Raw genomic sequence first — 22,924 nt, forward strand, 5'->3', positions numbered from 1 at the left:
TATGTGGCAAAAGGTTTAAAAAACAGTAAATCTCTTGTTCATAATTAACAAATGTAGACTCGACCAGCATTTTGGCTGTGATCCAGTAAATTATACCAATTTGTACCCATTTCCAAAATTGTATCATTACCCTTAACAGAACGAATTAGATCAATTTGCTTCTTTACAGAATTGAACTGTTGCTGGATTTCACTCAGATTGTACTTGAGTACAAGTTTTGCATTAGCTGTCGAAACTACCATGTCTGATCGTGGTTCAAACAAAACACCTGTACTCTGTGGTACTATTACTACAGCATTAGTAGAATACGTTATCATAGCAAACATTAGAATAAAAATGAATATGGTTAATTAGTTCTAAACACTAGAGTTAACAGTGAACATAAAATAAATGAGTGTCTTGTGGTAACCTCTGGAATAAAAGGTTTAGTTTCACTGTGCAGTCGTGCAATAGCTTCAATACTAAATTTTTACAACACATTCACAATAAGCACACGGCTGAAATAACCACACGCATTGCACTCTCGCACACTACACACATTTACGTAGATTGCAGGGGTGTCTGGAACAGGATCGCTCGGAACGTGAAGATGCCTCGGCCTCGAAGTCTGGACTGCGACCTCGCGATTCTCGCTTCCTGGGTTTGAGAACAACAGTTTTGCCTCTCGGTCGGTCCTTGTCGTCTTGCAATACTACAGGAAATCTACCCAGAAGTGACTTTACACGATTGACATGAACGACAGTCGAACGAAAGGCCAGTTGGAACTTAAAAGTGACTGGCGACAACAGCTCCAAGATTCGATATGGTCCTTTCCAAAACTTCTTAAACTTTTTGATTTGACTCTTCTTTAACACCATGTTGCTCAGGTACACAAGATCTCCAACTCGATACTGTGGCACTGCTGCTTGGCGGTTGTGTTGTCTTGCTTGCTGAAGAAAGGAATGATGATTTCGCTGTTTCACTCCCCTCCGTGCTTCCTTTAGCTTGCATGCTACATCCTTTACATGTTCATTGCTGGTTCCAGCAGTCCATCGTGCAAAGTCCAAGAGTGAATGCATTCTTCTTCTGTAGACGATCTAATATGGACTTAGGCCAGTTGAGCTGTGCATTTTGGCATTGTAACAACTTACCAAGTACAGTAAACAGACATCCCGATTGTCGTGTTTGCTGCTCACATAATGGCTAACCATTTTAGTAAATGTTCTGTTGACTCGCTCGACTCTTCCATTTCCTTCAGGGTGTGCCAGTGTATTCCTTAACTGAGTTATTTGCATGAGCTTACAAGTCTGTGTAAGTAATTCACTCATAAAATCCGTTCCTTGATCACTAATTATACTTAATGGTGATCCAAACTTAAGAATCCATTCTTTTACAAAAATTTTAGCTATAGTCTCAGCGCTCTGATCAGGTATTGTTATCACGTGAAGGTATCTAGAAAAATGATCTAACATTGTCAATATGTATTTGTTTCCAACTTTAGTCTTCGGAAACAGTCCTATGACATCTAGTCCTACTCGTTCAAGTGGTTCACTTGTCTCTAGCAGTTCTTGCAATAGTGCTCTACTTTTTCCTGTTACAAGAATCGTGTTGTGAAACAAACTCGAAAACTTCAGATTTGTGGCTCGGCCACCAAAACATTTGAACTATTTTAATTTTTGTTGCTTTTGTACTGCAGTGTCCTGATAATAAAGAATCTTGTTGTTCTCTCATGATTTGCTCTTTCATGCTTTCTGGAATAACTAGGTGGTTTCCTTTACCAGTGATTTTGTACAATAATCCATCTATTTCAACAAAACGTTGAACGTTTTTTTATAATTTCCATTGTGGATCTTCTTCTTGAGCTGCCTTTAACTCTTCTTCTCGATTTATCGTAACACAAACATTGACTTTTCGACTCATTGCATCAGCATTCACATGTTGTTTACCAGGTCGGTGAATAAACTTAAATTGGTATTCACTCAGTCTTAATGCCCACCTTGTTAATCTAGAACTTGGAATCCTTTAAGCTCAATAACCATTTAAGTGCGGCATGATCTTTAATAACTGTAAATTCTCTTCCTGTTAAGAAACATCTTTTATGTGTTATACCAAAAACCAAAGCACAAAGATTCTTCTCAGCAGTAGTATTATTACATTCTGCTTTGTTTAATTGTCTGGAAGCAAATGAGATTGGATGTTCATGACCATCAGCTTCTTGAGACAAGATTGCACCTATGGCAAAATTGGATGCATCTGTTGAAAGAATAAAAGGTTTACTGAAATCCGAATAGGCTAACACTGGGGCTGTGGTTAGAGCAGTTTTAAGTTCTTCCACTGCCTTTTGGATTCTGTCGATCAATTAAATGTGGCTCCTTTCTTTAGTATCTGTGGCATGGGATGTGCTATATTCACATAACCGGCTATAAATCGTATGTAGAAACTTGACAATCCCAAGAATGATTGTAGTTCTTTCAAATTCCGTGGTTCAGGAAAAATTCTTTACATCTGCAATTAATTTTGGGCCAGGACGAACACCTTCACTGGTTATAACATAACCAAGATAGTTAACTTCACTTTGTGCAAAATGACTTTTCTCGATTGATAAAGACAGGTTTGTGCTTGTTATACGCTCAAAAACAGCTTGTAGTCTCCCAGTATGCTGCTTCATGTTTCCACCAAAAATTATTTCATCATCACGATAAACAAGTGCTTGTGTTGGGGTGGGCCCTCTTAAAACTGAATCCATCAGGCGTTGAAATGTAGCTGGAACATTACGAAGTCCAAACGGCATACGAAGATACTAGTATACTCCTGTTGCTGTTACAAATGAAGTTTTTGCTTGATCATCTGGATGCACTGTTAACTGGTGATAACCACTTGTTAAATCACATACTGAAAAAATTCGATATCTGGCCAAGTAATTCAAGGTTTCCACTAAATTTGGTAAGCGGTAGATGTTGAATGTGGTCACAGCATTCAAAGATCGATAACAAACACAAAAACGGAACTGAGGTTCTCCAGAAACTGATTTCTTCTTTACAATTACAACAGGCGAACACCACGGTGGGTCTGAAGGATCTCTTGGTTTTATAATTCCGGCTTTTAATTGTTTTTTAACCACGTCTTCTACCAACTCTCTTTGACTAAATGGTATTCGATAAGATTTCTGTGTAATTGGGGCCGCATTCCCTGTATGAATACGATGCTGAACTAAATGAGTGACAGGTAAATTTGCATGTTCTCAGAATAAATCTGCATACTCCAACAAAACAGGCGCGAAAATCTTCTGTTCATCAACTGTCAAATGTTCTACCTTTTCCCAAATCTTGCACTTAAGTTCATTATTAACTTCGTCTCCTCGTTGCAATTTTTCGGTAGTGTTACAAAAATCTGTGTTTACAACTACAGCATTTGTTACCTCATCTGGAATCTGTATTACGTCACTTCTACTTACGCTCGACTCTTCAGCAACTTTAGTTTCTCGTGGCAAAACAACATCCTCATTACTCACATTCGTTATTGTAACCGGGACTTTTGCGACATTCTGTCTCACCATTGTAGCGACACCTACACTTCTAGCAACATAACAATGCATTGTATCCAGTAACTCACTTTTCTCGGATCGCGCAATTAATAACAAAAGTTCCTTCCTTGCATCGGGGTGGCTTAACTTCAACGCAGATTATCTTTCCTGCTTCCTTGCGAATTTGCTGAGGCTGATCAATTTGATCATCGACTCGGACTGTTTGAACTGATGCATCGTTTGGGCGGTCCATTCCCACGACGTCAGTATTGCTGCTCCTTTGAGTACGATCGGAAGAACGATATCCTAGGTTGTAGTTGCTACGGCCTAGTCTGATCTTTCTATCTGCGACAAATATATCTGCCTCGTTAGCCGACAAGAAATGAAATCCAAGTACACCATGGTAACGTGTTTCGTTATTGGAAACTACTTGCAACCTGGCTGCGTATTTATCGTTATATTTATTGTCACCTTCATCTTGGCCTTGGCCAAGAATTAATTCTACGTCAACTTCTCCATAGTTACATAGCTTTCCTCCGTTTAACCCTCGCACTTTTAACAGCGGCGGTTTCAATGTATCCCGTTTATCTATGCGACACCACATTAATGAGGTCTGTGCTCCTTTGTCAATAAGTAGTTTGATGTTTCTCACACGATATACGGCACCTATCATGAAGTCATTTTCGGTCTCATTTTCGCTGGAGCTAAAAGGAATCACTGTCTGTGGCAAGTGGCGGACGGAGTGGTGGCCCGTACGTCCCCGTATTCGTTTAAAGATCTGGCAGATTGTCTGTTGTTCGCATTACCTTTCTTCTTGTTGCGACAATATTTCGAAACATGACCTGCATGCTGCAGTGATAGCAGATTCGATTCTCTTTACACGCCTTACGCTTGTGACCCACTTTATTGCATCTGTAGCATTGTACTGTTGTGCTGAAAACTCTGCATTCTTCTTTCTGCATCTCAATCGGTCGTCTTAGCGCTTAAATGAAACCAACAGCTGATTCTACTGCTTCCTGAAACGTTTTACATCGTGCCAATCGAAGAGCTTAGCTTGGTTCCTCTCCGTGCAACCCATGAATGAATGTGTCCAAGGCTCTCTGGTAGTCTTCAAACAACTGAATGCGATTTCCATTTTCATCTTCTACTAACTCGTACGTTTGAGCGTTGATGTTTCGAATTCTGTCGGCAAACTGCTCGATAGATTCGTCTCGTCGCATTCACAAACTGTAAAGCTGCTCTCTGTAAAATCTGATCGCGTTTTTACGTTTATATCTCTGAACGACAAACGTTCTGAACTCATTGTAATCTTCTGTTTTCACGCAAGTAGTCTCCGCGCTAATGAAATCTTGTTCAGCTCCCTGAATTCTTAATTTGGCAACCACTTGCTTATCGGAATCTGTCCATGATCCTAACAGGGCGGCACCTTCAAGTTTACGAAAAAACACCTTCACATCATCTTCGGGTTTCCCGTTAAACACTGGTACTGATGGCAATAATGAAAAATTCTTTATTGTAGTTGTACGTGTCCTGCATGAACTATCATTTGACAAGTCTTTCGGAATGTTACGCTTGCTTCTTTCTGCTTTTAACTGCCGAATCTCTTCTTGCAGTTCATTAATGACAGTTTGTAGATCGACAACGTTACTCTGACTGGATTGCGACATTTGGTCTAATTTACCGCCAATGAATCACCCAATGTAAAATAAAAATCCATCACTGCCTTTCGTATTCTAGCCAAACTGGAGTAGACCAACCTGAATTCCAGTGTTGGATGTCCCCGCGTAGTCGGAAGATGTTCATGATGCTGCTGCTGCTGCTCGAAGTTCACGTTGTGCTGCACCTCTCCAGGACTGTAGATTTTCCATAATTATCCTCATGCTGACACCACTTCTATAAGGGGGTACTTTGTGTTGTTGTCCCAGATGATTATTACATGAATATTTTGTCAGGATTTGTAAGCGGTGGGTCCTTGAGGTACAGCAATAAGTGAACACTGAGAAGTAAGTTAAAACAGTTTTATTAACAAAGGCTGATTATAAAACACGCACGCTACACGCTTTCATCATCACTGTGTCTGACATCCTAATTACGATCGTATCGAAAGGCTTCATGGTGAGCTAAGAAAAGAGACATATTCGCTCCTGAGGCCACGCTAGTTAATACAGCGTGCTCCCTGCGTCGCACTGCGGCCGGACACACGTGTACTGACCAAGCAAATTGTCAGCATTCCAGGCAGGTCGGCTGGCGAGCACGTGTTAAGTACCGTACGGCTGAGTGCAACCTGTGGACCCTTACACATCACTGCTTCTTCGGTGTACAGATTGAAAAGTAGGATTTTTTGTCTTACACCCTTTTTAATCCGAGCACTTCGTTCTTTGTCGTCCACTCTTATAACTCCCTCTTGGCTCTTGTAAATATCCTACGTATATTACCCGTCTCTCTATATGACTCACCTCTATTTTACTTTGAACTCCGAACATTTTGCACTATTTTACATTGTCGAACACTTTTTCCAGGTGGACAATTCCTATAAACGTGTATTGACTTTTCTTTAGTATTGCTTCCATTATCAACCGCAACGTCAGAATTGTCTCTCTGGCACCTTTACTTTTCCTGAAGCGAAACCGATCGTCATTTAACAATCCCAATTTTCTTCTCCATTCTCCTGTATATTATTCTTGTTAGAAACTTGGATGTATGAACTGTTAAACTGATTGTGCGATAATTCTCGCACTTGTCAGCTCTTGCAGTCTTCGGAATTGTGTGGGTGATTTTTTCCCGAAAGTCAGATGGTATTTCGCCTGGTTCATACATTCCTAGCATGAACATGAGTAGTCGTTTTATTGCCACTTCCCCAAATGATTTTAGCAATTCTGATGGAATGTTATCCATCCCTTCTGCCTTATTTGATCTTAAGTCCTCCAAAGCTTTCTGAAATTCTGATTCTAATGCTGGATCCCTTATCTCTTATAAATCCAGTCCTGTTTCTTCTTCTGTCGTATTAGACAAATCTTCCCCCTGATAGAGGCCTTCAGTGTACACTTTCCACCTTTCCGCTCTCTCTTCTGCAATTAACAGTGGAATTATGGAATTCCTGTTGCACATTTAATGTTACCACCTTTGATTTTATGTTCACCAAAGGTTGTTTCGACTTTGATATATGCTGAGTCAGTACTTCTGGCAATCATTTCTTTTCCGATTTCTTCACATTTTTCATGCAGCCATTTCGTTTCAGCTTCCATGCACTTCCTATTTATTTCTTTCCTCAGTGTCTTGTATTTCTGTATTCCTGAATTTCCCTGAACTTTTTGTACTTCCTTCTTTCATCGATCGACTGTAGTATTGCTACTGTTATCCATGGTTTCCTCGCAGTTACCTCCTTTATACCTATGTTTTCCTTTCCAACTTCTGTGATTGCCCTTTTTAGAGATGTCCATTCTTCTTCAACTGTACTGTATACTGAGCTATTTCTCATTGCTGTATCATAGCCTAAAAAGAACTTAAAGCATTTCTCGTCACTCTTTAGTACTTGTGTACCCGGCTTCTAAGTTTATTAATTCTTCCTGACTAATCTCTTAAACTTCAGCCTACTCTTCATTGCTACTACATAGTACCGTTACAGTTTTAATTCGATATGGTACCACGGTACTATAGGTTTTAATTTTTAATGTTGACTGTACCTTACTCTGGCATATTATAGTAATTTTATGCTTCTGAAGAAGGCTAGATTAATCTAGCCGAAACCTGGGTAAAGACAAGAAAATTTTCGCAATTGAGGCGGATTTTTCGATGTATTTTTCCAGGTATACCTTCTCCTCTTGTGAGTCTTGAACTGAGTATTTTCTATAACTAGCTGAAATTTATTTCAGAACTCAATATTACCCTATCAGTATCCTCATATACTTTCTCTATCTCTTCATCTTCAGCTTGCGACGTCGGCATGTATAGTTCAAATATCGTTGTTTGTGTTGGCTTGCTGTTGCTTCTAATAAGAACAACCCTGTCACTGAACCGTTCACAGTAACACACTCTCTGTCCTATTTTCCAGGTTGTAACGAATCCTACTCCCGTTATATCATTTTCAGCTGCTGTTGATATTACCTTATACTCATATGACCAGAAATCCTTGTCTTCGTTCCATTTCACTTCACTGACACCTAATATATCTACATTGAGTCTTTGCATTACCCTTTTCAGATTTTCTAGCTTCTGAGATTTCACGCCCCGACTCGAAGAAGGTTATCCTTTCATTGATTATTCAGTCATTTTTTCACGGTCCCCTCTTCCTTGGCAGACCCCTCCTGGGGATCCGAATGGGAGACTATTCCAGAATCTTTTGCAAAACGAGAGATCATCATGACATTTTCCAGTTACAGGTCACTTGTCCTGTGGATACACGTTATGTGTCTTTAATGCAGTGGTTTCCATTGACTTCTCATCCTTTTGCCGTTGATCCGTGCCTTACACTGCCGAAGTGCAGCTATCTCCGGCTGTTGACAAGATGCTCTCTGGACCCCACCTCTGTCAGTGATTAACACTGACCTCTAATATGCCTATATATCTTTTCGAAAATTGAATAAATTAACTGAAATCTTTTTAAAATCAAAATTCAGTATTGTAACATTGTTCGGCGACAGGAAATGAGTTCAAAACACAGAATGCGAGTTTAACAATTAATAGTCACACAGTTACATGTTTAATAAACGAAGTGAATTTTTATTTTAACCCTTACAAATACCAGCTGTGAATTGTTAGCAAAGTTTCGAAATTCGTCTATATAAGATGAAAGTTCACTTAACAGTCACTTAGTTGTCGGGTAAGCGGATCCTGTGCACAATTTTTATATCAAATTAATATGCAGAATAATTAAATTGATCAATTAATTACCACCACACCGCACCCACCCCCACCCATTCCCACGTCCCTGATGACGTCATGCGTTTTCCTCAGCCTGAACGTGGGTCCCCAATCCCTCCCCCTCCCCAATTCTCCCCCTCCCCCACCTACCCTATTGGGGGGTAATTTCGAATTATGGAGGGAATTTCAATTTTTGGTGGGAATTTCTTTATCCCAGGGCTGTATTGTATATACATACAGCGTGTAGATTTATTGTCAGATTGCTGTACATCAACAAGCCAGCAGTCTGCTTATCCCTCTATGACCAAGAAATGAAAGGAAAACGATGCACGTTCACGCTTGGTTCAAATGGCTCTGAGCACTATGGGACTCAAGTGCTGTGGTCATCAGTCCCCTAGAACTTAGAACTACTTAAACCTAACTAACCTAAGGACATCACACACACCCATGCCCGAGGCAGGATTCGAGCCTGCGACCGCAGCAGCAGCGCGGCTCCGGACTGGAGCGCCTAGAACCGCACGGCCACCGCGGCCGGCTCACGCTTTATGATAACCGCTTTCCTGACAATGGTACCTGTAGGTAAGTGGCACAATAAATGGTGTCCGATGGTTCCACCGTTCGCTTTCGTCACTTATCGGATTTGTCTGGAACACTTCATGTCGACTTTTTTGTGTTTTCGTTTCTGCTAACGCCAGTGACCAGTCAAAGTTGCGTAGCGAAGTTAAACGTTGCAGTTTCTGTTCGTAGCGGCGAGCGCCAATTGCGACAGCGTTTACCCTCACACCGCTCCCGGCACTGCAAAGACCAATCGTATCATTTAGATTGTTATTCATCAGTTTCAGCGACTATTTTTGAGGAACACTGATGTGAAGAAGTAGCACACTAGTTGCGTTAAGAATTTTTTTTAACGCAACTGTTTCATCACATCGGATGTCATGTCATTCCATTCGTACCGCCGTTCCTCAGTGCAATCGGACTACTTCTTTGTGCCATCTATACTTGCTTGACACAGTCAAGGAAAAAGACTGGTCGTGATGAAAGCTCAATAAGTAGTAGGACTCATTCACAGAGTGAAAGTAAAATTATGTTCTGTCACAATTTTAAAAGAACAACTTCTAATATTTATCGAAAATTGGGAAAAAAGTGTAATATCGGAATTCGATACTGCAATTTCGATATCGATATACAGGTGAAAGAATGACGCCCATATATATCGATATTTTGTCATTAGCCCTACTTCGTACCAAAATGCGTAAATGCTTTGTGACAATTGGTGGCTACTTTTAATGCCCTCAAAAACTGATATTAGTCTTGACCACTATATTTATTAATTCTATGCTACCTGACGCGTTTCGGCCGTTTGACTATGTTACTCTGATTGTGTGGGGAGTGTTTCACTTACAAGGCTAAAGTTATGAGGTAGATACCTGTGGATAGCGTGTTTAGCATTGTCCGGTTGTTTAACACTTCTGTTCAGTTAGTTCCAAGATATATTTCGCTAAGTGAATGTCAAACTGTTAGTAACTATAAGTCCATGGGGTATTTACTGCGAGAACTCATTGCGACAAAACATCAGTTGCCACTCACAGAGAGGGGGGGGGGGGGGGGAGGGTGTTAGTATAGTGTTAACACTGAAGAAAATCCAGCAGTTTATCATTGTTTCTATGTCTCATTTCTATTAGATGAATTGTTTTCTCTCCTCGTATACATAGTTATATTTGACCTGTTCATTTTGCGTAATTATTGCAGATGGTCATTTTCTTAATTTTAATGAGTTTTTGATTATGATTGTGTAAGATTTCTTGAATCTATGTGTGTTGTTCAATTATTATATATTAACTGTCACCTGTAAAACAATGCGTATTTTGGGCATTCTTTCTGTTACAAATGTGTCTGTCAGCACTATCTTCGATAACATCACTGAAGAAGTTATGCAATCATCCTGACTTGGTGCTTGACAAAATACAGTCTCAAAGTGAAGGTTTTGAAAAAGCACTTGCGCATATGCCAGCAAAGTATGACGGAAGGACTGTAATGCCAGAGTTGTCCGGCAAGCTGATGCTTCTGGATTGTCTTTTAGCTGTTGTGAAGACAACAACTAATGACAAAGTGGTTCTGGTATCCAACTACAGACAGACATTAGATGTGTTCGAGAAGCTATGCCGGCTCCGCAATTATCCGTGTGTTCGTCTTGATGGGACCATGACAATCAAGAAACGAGCAAAGGTGAGTAAACAGATTTTATTTATGTTCTTATACATATACTTCCATATACAGGGTGTCCCACCACCAATATCTCTGTAACCACAATAGATATTGACAAACGACTTATGGCAGAGGCTCACGAAAGTAAATGCTCTGAGACATTCTAAACCACATGTAAATATTTCTTTCAACCCTTTTTTTAGGGCACCCCATATTATCCCATACACAATCAATAACATGTGTAATCACAATAATAATGGCACTGGTTGCATTGCAATACCTCAATTACATCTCGAGAAATTGGAATGTGAAGTTGACGCATGGAATGAATGAAATGCACTGCTATTGCACTCCTACGATGCAAGCGTGACCCACATATTGCTTGTAATTGCGATGTGGTTGACGCACATATTCTTACTTTCATGTTATCACGAGGGTCGAAAGCAATAATAGGGATTCCTGCCACAAACATTGATATGTACATAATGGTGTCCCTCGTGCATGTTGTATATATCTATGTACAGACCATCAGTTCTAGACATTTGACGTGGTATGGAAATGGTTGATATGATATCACTATATGGAGAATGTCACCAAAATGGCACATGTGCCGGCCCAGTGCTACCCTAATAGACATCATCTGACGCGCCCTACCTTCATGAATACTGTTAAAGGTCTTCGCATCACAGGGCAGTTGTCTCCACAAACCCAGATCCAGACCAGAGGTGTAACACTTGAAGCAGCAGAGGTGGCCTTAGTAATTCTTCAGGGAACAAGCCACCATATTACAGGACCGATCGGAACATCTACCACACTTAATACGTTCATTAATCTCAGTTACCCAGGCCCGTGGCAGAAGTGAGCAGCATGCCGCCTATCCCTCCAGGCGTTGCACGAGCAGATGTCAGAATTTGACAGAGTACATTCCATTAGAGCTACTGACAGCCTTGGGAGAGCCAGTCCTGACAAAACTCTCACCCTGGTGAGCAATATGTATGAGACAGGCGACATACCTTCAGACTTCAAGAAGAACATAATAATTCCAATCCCAAAGAAAGCAGGTGTTGACAGATGCGAAAATTACCGAACTATCAGTTTAATAAGCCACAGCTGCAAAATACTAACACGAATTCTTTACAGACGAATGGAAAAACTGGTAGAAGCCGACCTCGGATAAGATCAGTTTGGATTCCGTAGAAATATTGAAACACGTGAGGCAATACTGACCCTACGACTTATCTTAGAAGATAGATTAAGGAAAGGCAAACCTACGTTTCTAGCTTTTGTAGACTTAGAGAAAGCTTTTGACAATGTTGACTGGAATACTCTCTTTCAAATTCTGAAGGTGGCAGGGGTAAAATACAGGGAGCAAAAGGCTATTTACTATTTGTACAGAAACCAGATGGCAGTTATAAGAGTCGAGGGGCATGAAAGGGAAGCAGTGGTTGGGAAGGGAGTGAGACGGGGTTGTAGACTATCCCCGATGTTATTCAATCTGTATATTGAGCAAGCAGTAAAGGATACAAAAGAAAAATTCGGAGTAGGAATTAAAAACCATGGAGAAGAAATAAAAACTCTGAGGTTCGCCGATGAGATTGTAATTCTGTCAGAGACAGGAAAGGACTTGGAAGAGCAGCTGAACGGTATGGACAGTGCCTTGAAAGCAGGATATAAGATGAACATCAACAAAAGCACAACGATAAGAATGGAAAGTAGTTGAATTAAATCGGGTAATGCAGCGGGAATTAGATTAGGAAATGAGACGCTTAAAGTAGTGAAGGAGTTTTGCTATTTGGGGAGCAAAATAACTGATGATGGTCGAAGTAGAGAGGATATAAAATGTAGACTAGCAATGGCAAGGAAAGCGTTTCTGAAGAAGAGAAATTTGTTAACATCGAGTATAGATTTAAGTGTCAGGAAGTCATTTCTGAAAGTATTTGTATGGAGTGTAGCCATGTATGGAAGTGAAACGTGGACGATAAATAGTTTAGCCAAGAAGAGAATAGAAGCTTTCGAAATGTGGTGTTACAGAAGAATGCTGAAGATTACATGGGTAGATCACATAACTAATAAGGAGGTATTGAATAGAATTGGAGAGAGGAGAAATTTGTGGCACAACTTGACTAGAAGAAGGGATCGGTTGGTAGGGCATATTCTGAGGCATCAGAGGGATCACCAGTTTAGTATTGGAGGGCAGCGTGGAGGGTAAAAATCGTAGAGGGAGACCAAGAGATGAATAAACTAAACAGATTAAGAATGATGTATGTTGCAGTAGGGACTGGGAGATGAAGAAGCTTGCACAAGATAGAGTAACTTGGAGAGCTGCAACAAACCAGTCTCTGGACTGAAGACCACAACAAGATGTCGTTGGGCTGTAAGATGCCGATTGGAGTAATCAACCAATCGCTCGACATTTCAATAGGACCGATGCCACTGTTCGACGATGTCGGCAGGAGTGCGTGAATCACAGCCGAACACAGCGTCAAGAAGGAAGCGCTCAACCTGGAAAGAGGACGGAACGTCAGAAGGGCTCTCAGAGCCTCGGATTCATCATTACCACTGGTCCTAAGTGCAACCGGTGCTTCAGTGACCACAAGGACCATTAATAGAAAGGGAACTGAGCACACGGCGCCCCTCGTGCCGGCTGCTATTGAGCTCTGCACACCATGAAGTCCATTTTCAGTGGTGCCGGGTCTTCAGTGATGAGTTTCGCTTTGAACTAAGCCCCGATGACCAGCTAAGACGTATGTGGAGACGCCTTAAACAGGGCTGCGGCACCAACCTGACTGTCGTTTGCCTTATGGCCCGACAGCCAAGAGTGATGGTCTTGAATGTCATTTCATAGGACAGCAGGGACCCTTCGGTTATCTGCGATATTCTACACCCTGTTTCGTTGCCCTTCATGGCAAGCCATCCTGAACTTACATTTCGGCAAGGTAATGGCCACCCACTCACTGGGAGAGTTTTTCTGCTTGTCTTCGTGCTTGATAAACCCTAATTTGGGCAGCAAGGTCACCGGAACTCTCCCCAATTGGAAATGTTTAGAGCACGATGGGCAGGGTCTTCGTACCAGCTCGGGATTTTTGACAATATAACGAGCCAATTAGACAGAATATGGCACGATATCCATCAGGAAGACACTCAACAACGCTATTAATCAATTTCAAACACAAGCTTGCATAACGCTCAGAGGTGGACCAATGCTTTATTGGCTTGCTCACGTTGTGAAGCTCTTTGTCTTCAGCAAATCATCGCATTTTTCTCAAATTGTAATCGTTTGTTTGATTGTTGTACACAACATCTACCGATTTCCGTCCCATTCGCATGAATCCTTCATGGTGTGTCTTCTTTTGTCGTGGGAGTATTTACATCCGATGGGATATGTTTCTGAAGACCTACTTTTTTCTGTCTGCCACCATTTAAGACTAGTTATTTGTGGGCGGAGAATCACTTTTTGGCGAAGTTTTCTTAACTTGTCATAAGGGTAAATCGCTGCAGTTATTTGTTCAGAGGATATTTCGAGCGAAGTTTCTGATAGTACCAAGTTCTAGTCCTGCAAGGGGCAGGGTAATTTCGCTCACATTCACATCGCTAAGTTTAAAGTTCTTCATCCTCCTAGAACATTCAACGATTTTGTCAAAGAGTTCGGTAGTATTCAGTTTTACCTATACAGTTCACAAGTGAAGCATGGACACCTGGTATGTCTTCAAAGGTGTTTTCTATGGATGCTTCAAAATTGAAAAAATTCGGTCGCTTAAAGTTACGGTGCAACAATGAATTTCAAGATGTCTCTTCATGTTGGTTGCAACATTATTGCATTCTACACAAACAACTCCTTCAGTTCAGTACATTTTTACTGACTGCAACAGTAAGGCGCTTAAACTACACAGCGGAACACTGTTGATAGACAACAGCGAGTTACGGCCAGTCCGAATACAGCCGCTGCCACAGGCAGACTGAACCATTCGGCTACGGAGGTTGTCGTGACAGATATCAAATGCAAATTGAATGTATTTACAGATGTACTTCTATCATTACTCAAATTTAATGTATTTCTAGAAGGATTTCTATCAATCTTCAATAGAAAACAATGAAGTGTAGACTAGCAGGACTTTAAAGAAGGTTTCCAAAATGATTGAAAATACGTATGAAATTCTTGGCCAAATGAAGACTACTAGTATGAAACATAGGCCTTAATTAGAGGAAGAAATTTCATAGAATGTATGTTTCGGGCACAGCATCGTTCGGCGATGAAACATGGACTGTGGGAAAACCGAAACAGACGAGAGTCGAAGCATTTGAGATTTGAAGCTACACAAGAATGTTGAAAATTTAATAGACTCATAAGGTAAGGAATGAGAAGGTTCTCGGCAGAATCGACGAGGAAAGGAATATATGGATAACACTGACAAGAAGAAGAGGAGATTATAGGACGTCTGTTAAGACATCACGAAATGACTTACATGGTACTAGAGGGAGCTGTAGAGTGTAAAAACTGTAGGGGAAGACAGAGACTGGAATATTCCCGGCAGATAACTGAGGACACTAAAAGATTGGTACATGAGAGGAATTCGGGGTGGGCTACATCAAACCAGTCAGAAGACTGATGATTCAAAAAAAAGTGGCGGGTGTAAACAGTGAAGTACGCCTGATTTCAAATACTAAGAAATGCTGTGTTGTCTTATGGAAAGTGATAAAAAATAAAAAGTCAGAAATTAATAATACGGATAATAATTAAATGCGTAAAGTTAATAGCTGCAATAAAAACCAGAAAATAAGTTAAGGAATGTGAAGACTTCGTTAGTAAAGGAAAACAGTCAAGTAATAAATGAAAGCAACCAGGTAGCCAATGTATTTAATAATCACTTCCTGGAGGTAGCTCAGTGATTGGCATGAAAAGATGAAGGGATAAAGCATTACAATGCAAGAAGCAATGCCGTATACATACTGGCAAACTGCAGTTATTCCATGCTCTGCCAAAGAAATTGAGAATGTAATTAAAGGTGAAAGCTCTTGCGAAGTCGATGATATCTCCAGTAAAGACTAAACTCTTATTCTCCACATATTTGCAGTGTATTCGGTCACACACACAGCAGATCACTAACACAGGTGATGTTCCAGACAGACACAGATATTTTACTGTCACACCCTTTTGCGAGAATGCTAATAAGACATTACCGATATTTACTGACGAACCTCACTACTTGCCTCCTTCTCGAATGTACTGGAAACAATAATGTATGCAAGAACCATAAGATACTGCACTCAAAGATGCTTTGTATCAATCGGAATTTTAATTTCCACAGAACAAGGCCTTTTTTCAGTTCACGTATCCTGATTACACAAAATTTAAATGACAATATATCGCCAACTAGTATTTTATGTGATTCGTCAAAAGCGTTTGATTATATAGGTCACCGTATTCTCTTACAGAAATTCGAATGTTACATGTCAGAGATATTAATGTTTTCATCCTACTTAAGGATGCAGCATGTCGGATTAAGAGCCTCAGAGAGTGTACACAACGAAACAGGAGCTTCAGAACGTGAAATAATCAGCACATGTGTAGAACAGTACCCACTTCCTTTTGCTGTTTTCGTTCGCTAATATCTTTTAGAATTATATTCGAGGGTAATTCATCGTGGAGAAAGAATGTATATGCTGCGCAGAAGCGTATAATGAGGGTAATATGTAACGTCCACTGTAGAACGACATTCGGAATGCTCTCTTAAGGTTTAGAGATACCGACAACAGCCTCAGACTGAATGTACTCCGTTATGAAGTTTGTTGTCAACAGTCAATCGCTATTCGAAAACAGCAGTTTATTTATAAGTGCGGTACTAGAAGGAGAAATGATTGACATTAGCATTCACGAGCTGTATTGTGGAACAGAAGGGAATGAGCTAATCTTTGACTATCTCCACAGTGCTGAAAGAAGTCAATACATACTACAGTTAACTTCAAACATAAGCCGTATCTGACTGAAAACTCAAACTCCATAGAAGAATTCCCGATCGTAATGTGGTGTGTATGTGTTTCTGCGTATATATATATATATATATATATATATATATATATATGTGTGTGTGTGTGTGTGTGTGTGTGTGTGTGTGTGTGTGTGTAAGTGAGGGAGAGGGGGAGAGAGAGAGAGAGAGAGAGAGAGAGAGAGAGAGAGAGCTTGTTAAAGTTAAGTATAATTCACTATATGTAAAAAAAAAATAGTAAAGTAAGACAGTCATTTTAGTGATTGTTGTATTTTTCACTGAGAAGTTGTGAAGCTGTACAGTAGTTGTATAACTGCAAAACTGAGTTGTTCCACATCATAGTGACAGATCGCGTTTACCAGTATAATCCACGGAAAATGCAAAACTTAACTGTGCAGACATCTGGGCGAATCCTATCCTGTGTTGTTACAAAACAAGCTGTGGAAAGAGAAGTTGGTAGAAATCCTCACAGCAAGCCTGCTTTTGTGGCAGCAACAGCTGACAAAACTGTAGAGTGAAGGGAATGTATGAAAACCGTAACAAAATAAATAAATAAATAAAAAGAGTGAGACAAAATGACAGCACTCGCGATTGCCAGGCGGGGGGGGGGGGGGGGGGGGAGTAAAATTTCCTTCCAATAGTAATGAAGTGACACATCGGTCTTCATAGAATACTTGGAGAGGAAAAGTAAGACAAAACAAGGCTTGAAAAAGCTGGAGAAAAGGCATCATAAAGCGAAGATTCTCCGTCCAATGCATCATGCTGTAACGACTTTTGAAGGAATCCTCGGAAAAACTGTCTTAGATGGTACGTAAAAGTTACACGAACTTCCATCTTGCTGCAATAATTGTAGGTCAGTAACTTCTGTTAATCAGTACAAAGGTAAAGCAGTCAAAGTGGCAAATTTCACTCTCTTATTTTTATTTTTTTTTAATTCTCTCGATGATTAGTTTCGGGCATGGAACCCGTTTTCCAATCATCCTATAGGGCAGAAACCCAAATTTACACTCGTGTAGAATACAGGTATGACCAAATATAAGTAAATACCAAAAATACACAACATAACGTTTCAAGACTTACGTAACAGACAGCCAAAATGGTATTTCCGAAAATGCAAAAACCATGTGAAAAATGTGCAAACGAATGGTTACACCGCATAGAAACAACTGGCTGTCTACTCCTTCCGCTACCGTAAGGAAATCTCTGAAGGGGGATATAGGAAACCCTTTTGTATTTATTCCGATGTTTTCTAACCATCAAAAATACAACAATTAGACAGAAACTATCGAAGCGACCTCACAGCGAGGTATACGCGGAAATGACTCTGCTTATTTGGTTAGCACTTCAGTCGAGAGAAGGACACTGGAGACTTGGATTTTATGTGTGAGTAATGACATCAGCTGGAGTCACTGCCGCTAATGGCTGGACTTGTCCAGCTGGACCGGAGCCAGGAACAAACAGACAGTGCGTATGCTGACACCGGCCCCCAGGAAAGTGATCCTGAGATAATTAGTGATACAACGGGATGTTTTTCTTTTGTTTTTAGTCTTAGTATGTCATGAAAAATATGTTAATCGTTTCAGAGTAAATTTTGTGAATGGCAACTACAATAATTTACTTTTAATCCAAAACAGACCAGTTTTGTGAAAAATATGAAATTAGATGTACTTTACATTCTTGCAGCTGGTGCATCTAATAATTTGACTTTGATTGCAAATGTTGTAGCGATGTGCACCATAATCTTAATAATGTAATTTATCTGTAACCACGTAATTAGCTTCCTATTGTGGTACTAACTAACTGGACTCTACAATGTATTTAATTACCCGATAGCAGTGCAGTTTAGACAAAATCGACACTAACATCACAGGACATCAGCAGCAAAGTGAGACTGAAAATGCAAGAAGCAAATACTTCTTGTAATGGAATTTTGTATTGTCATACTAGGTTAATTTTTAAAGTTATCTGAACCGTAGTAGTTTGTAATTTGTAAATTCCAATAACTTCATCTTCATTTCGATTTTTTAGTACTGAATTTAAAGCTTACATATTACGATTTTACGTTCCATATTTGCAGTGCACTTGCTTCCATGGCTCTAAAGATCCATTTGCTTGGATCCAAGGGGTCCAGAAACACTCGTCACCACAAACCGAAGATCATAAAAACATAACGCTAGCTAAAATGCCTCAAATGCGATGAAACTTGACTAAATCGCAGAACAGGTGTATAAAACATGAGTACATACTTCAAATGGAAGAATATGAAATGTACAAGACTGATAAATCATTTCTGAATTTTACAGGCGATCCACCAAAAAAAAAAAAAAAAAAAAAAAAAAACAGATCGTATCTAACAAATATAGTAATATCTAATGGTTACCTCTTCAGTCGGGTGACCGTTCATTTTTTTACATTTCGCTTCGAAGTTTTTGGATCTCGTTTGTGCGCTCTTCCTGTTGAAGTAATCAGATGCTTCCCGTATTGCTGTCCTTACGCTTGTCTGACGACATTCAGCTATGAGCGTTGCTGGAAACTATTAAAGCCTCAGGAAGATCACTTTAGAGCAATGCTGGAGCATTGCTTTCCCCCACAATTCTTTCTCCAACAGAGCAAGCGGCTCCTAGTTCATCGCTAATTACATGGATCTCACACGACTCACTGCTCAAACTTCTGCAGTAATATCAGAATTTTGCTGTAGCTCCTCGATATTGTTCCTTTTCTTGGCGCTAAAGTTACCCTGCGTGGAACTGCCACGCGTTATAACTTTAGAGAAGGGTGTAATTTTTTCTGAAAAAGTATTCAAAGAATTTCGTAAAGGTGATCTCTTTCTACACTGCCAGAAAAAAAACAGTACACATCTTTGGAGGTTTCCATTTCACACAGGATTTATTGTTTCAACAGTGAGTATGGAGTACATGAAATGATTACGTTTACAAATTAATAGCACAAGTGGTTTAAGGTACCGGTGTTGGCCCAAGCTGAAACATCCATATTAGGACGTGGCGTAGCCTCCACAGGCGGCAACCCAGGCACTGACTGGTATCCAGTCGATCGAACAGATGGCGAATCGTGTCCTGGGATACTTTCTGCCGTGCCAGCTCGACCTGTTCACATATTGTGTAAGAATTGTTGGTTGAATAGTCTCACTAATCACTTCTCGTCCCATACCCGCACGTTCTCGGTTGGAGAGGTGTGCGAACATCTGCCACGCCAGACATTTGCCACGATTTTACCTGCTCCGAAGGGTTGGGTCCCTTGTGTCCCTCCCCCCCCCCCCCCCTTCCTCCTCCTCCTCCTCCTCTTCCTCACCCGCCGCATATTAAGGGTACTTATTGAGCTTTCCCACTGATTTACTTAACATAGGACCAGAATCTCTTTGGATTTTCCGCCACATTTCTAGAGAGAGTTTCGTTTTGGAAACTATTAAATGAATCTCGCATTGAAATCGGCACCAAATTTCGAGCCTCAGTAAAACGTCGCCAATCTTGGAGATTTTGCGTTCGTCTAAATTATACGTGCCTTTTTCGGTGCTCCTGCAGCAGCTTTCTGTCGTGTTTTGTGTACCATGGGGGATCAGTTCCGTCTCTTATTAATTTATTTGGTATGAATCTCTCGAGTGCTGTTGATAATATTTCTTTGAACTTAAGCCACATATGGTCTTCACTTACATACTTTGGAAGGATTGGAGACTGCCTCTTAGAAAGGCGTCAACCGAATTTTTAGCAGATTTTATAAATAGATATATTTCGCGTTTAGTTTTGGTGAATTTCTTTTTTACGGAATTGAGCCTCGCTACGACTGTGTGTTCACTAATCCCTGTATCCGTCGTGATGCTCGGGATTCTTTGTGTCTAAGAGGTCAAGTATGTTTTCGTAACCATTTACAATTTGAACGGCCTCGTGATCTAATTGTTCAAAATAATTAAAAAAAGCATTTAGAACAATTACGGAAGTTGTTTTCTATCTACAATAGGGTCTGAAAATGTATTTTTGTCAACATACGGAAGGTAGATTGAAGTCACTGCCAACTAAAATTGTATGAGTAGGGTACCTATTTGTCATGAGACTCAAGTTTTCTTTGAACTGTTCAGCAACTGTTTCATCTGAGACCGGGGGGGTCGGTAAAAGGAGCCAGTTATTAATTTATTCCGGTTGTCGAATATAGCCTCTGACCACACTAAGTCACAGGAACTATCTGCTTCAATGTCGCTTGTGAGCTGGAACACACATTACATTATTCTTCCTTACGTTGTGCTTCTTGTTTCTGTTGTAGTGCAGATTATTACAATTACGGCGTTTCCCTTCAAAACCTAGAATGTTTACTCTGTGACTCTGTAAGTAGCAGAGCTAAACATTGTAGAGCAACAACGTACGTTCCAAGCATAGAATTCTGTATTACTTCATTTTCTTATTTCTAGCATTTTAAAAATGTACTTCGATTTTAGATGACATTTCAATCATAGATGTTCTTATCTCTATTCAGTGAGCGTATTTTCAGTCATGTTTTGAACATTGTCCCGCTACACTTTACTAACTAATGTTTCGCCGCAAGGGATAGCGGATTTTAGAGAGTAAAATAATATGGAGTATGTCGTTCTTCTTTTCAAGCGTTCACATACCCATTTCTTCTTCCCTTATTGTCTTTTGGGTATGCAGTTATAGTAATTAAAGTAGGCACAAATGCAGTGACCAAAAAGAAATGATTAACGTACATTCGCATTCTCTTTACATCGTTCCTCTCTTGTTGTTCCCATGGGGAAGGACTGTTTCTATCGCAATAAGTAAGCGTGAAAGGAAGCTATCGTACAGACAGAGGGATCTATATTTATACTTGGCAGAACTAATTACATACTGACATAATCGTTGGTATTGCTTTCGTTTCCCAAAAGTCATAAATATTTCGATTTCGGAGAAGAAGCTCTGTATTTCGCCAAGATGTCGAAGAAGAAGGTCCCTTACGTACTGGTTGTAACCAGTAAGATGTGAAGACGGCGGTTTGAAAGCGGACAAAAGAAATACGAGGAAGGGCGTCCCTTACCTGAGGGATTGCTACTCAAGCTACCTGGCGAAGGGGCAAGTATGGCAAATATCCGGCGTGGCAAATGTCCGGCATTCGTTGGAGACAGATCCGGAGATCGTACTGGATAGGGAAGTTGCTGCGCGTCTTGCAGCGCACTTTGAGTATTACGGGCAGTATTTGGGCTAGAATTATGCTGGAAATAAGACATCACTTGCCTGTTGCAAAAACGGCAAAGGAACGGGTCTAACAACATTCTGCATATACCGAACGCTGTTTAGTATCCCCTACAGAAACAAAAAAGATGAACGAGAGTTGTAGCTTATCGCACCCTAGGGCTGAGGTGTGGCCAATGTGTCTTAGACAAATTCACTCTACGAGACAGCAGTGGTCAAGTCTACGTCGTACGCAGAAACGACTATCGCCTGCGTGCAGGTAGAAACAGCCTTCACAGCTGAAGACCACGGTGAGCCATTCCATCTTCCAAGCGACCCCCTCACGACACCATTCGAGCTGTGCAGGTTGATGCTGGTGCATGAGTGGAAGAAGGGCTAGAGGCGTGTGTGCCTGCAGTCCCACTGCTAATAAACGGTTCGCAGCAGTTCGTAATGACGCGCCTGAGCTCACAAGCCCGCTGTGGTAGGTGTACGATCTACCACTGCTGCTCTTACAACTATCTTCACGAGCGTCTATGCTGCATGGACGCCCAGAAACTCGCCTACGCTTGTGAGAATGTTCACGTGACCACGGGTACCAACATCGTTGCACAACTGACGCAGGACATCCAACTTGTGTGGCAATTCTCAGAAAGGACCATCTCGCCACACGGAAGGCCAAAATTGGACCCTTTCAAACTTTGTCAGTTGGCTGTAGGGAGTACCAGTCTGTCTCCGTGGTATCGTCGACTGCCTGCTTCACAAGTTTACGCCACACTGAAACTTCTGACTGTGAACATTTTCTCTTAAGGAGTAGTTACAAATGGCGTTTTGGTAGTTATGTCATTACTCTACCTGTTGGCGGACGATGTTGAAACCATTATTAGTACATCTACTATCACCTAGCTGGTAAATGGCGTCATTGGATCAAAATCGACGTCATCTATCCAGGTGCACTGATTTCTTTCAAGCAGGGTATGTAAGTTTTGCAGCAGAGCCTAATGTAGCTTCCAGTTTCTAGTTCAACAGGACGTATACTTAACCCTTGACAGTAAGATACGTGATAATAGTTTTTTAAGTTAATTTGTCAAAGAAATATTACTCTATGAACTTTGGGAATTACTGAAATGTAAGAAAAAGTTCTTGAGCTGATCATTTATCAGCTAAAATGCAACCACATTATAATCAAACTCGCCAAAAAC

Source organism: Schistocerca piceifrons, chromosome 5 (assembly GCF_021461385.2).
Source record: "Schistocerca piceifrons isolate TAMUIC-IGC-003096 chromosome 5, iqSchPice1.1, whole genome shotgun sequence".
NCBI classification, from domain to species: domain Eukaryota; kingdom Metazoa; phylum Arthropoda; class Insecta; order Orthoptera; family Acrididae; genus Schistocerca; species Schistocerca piceifrons.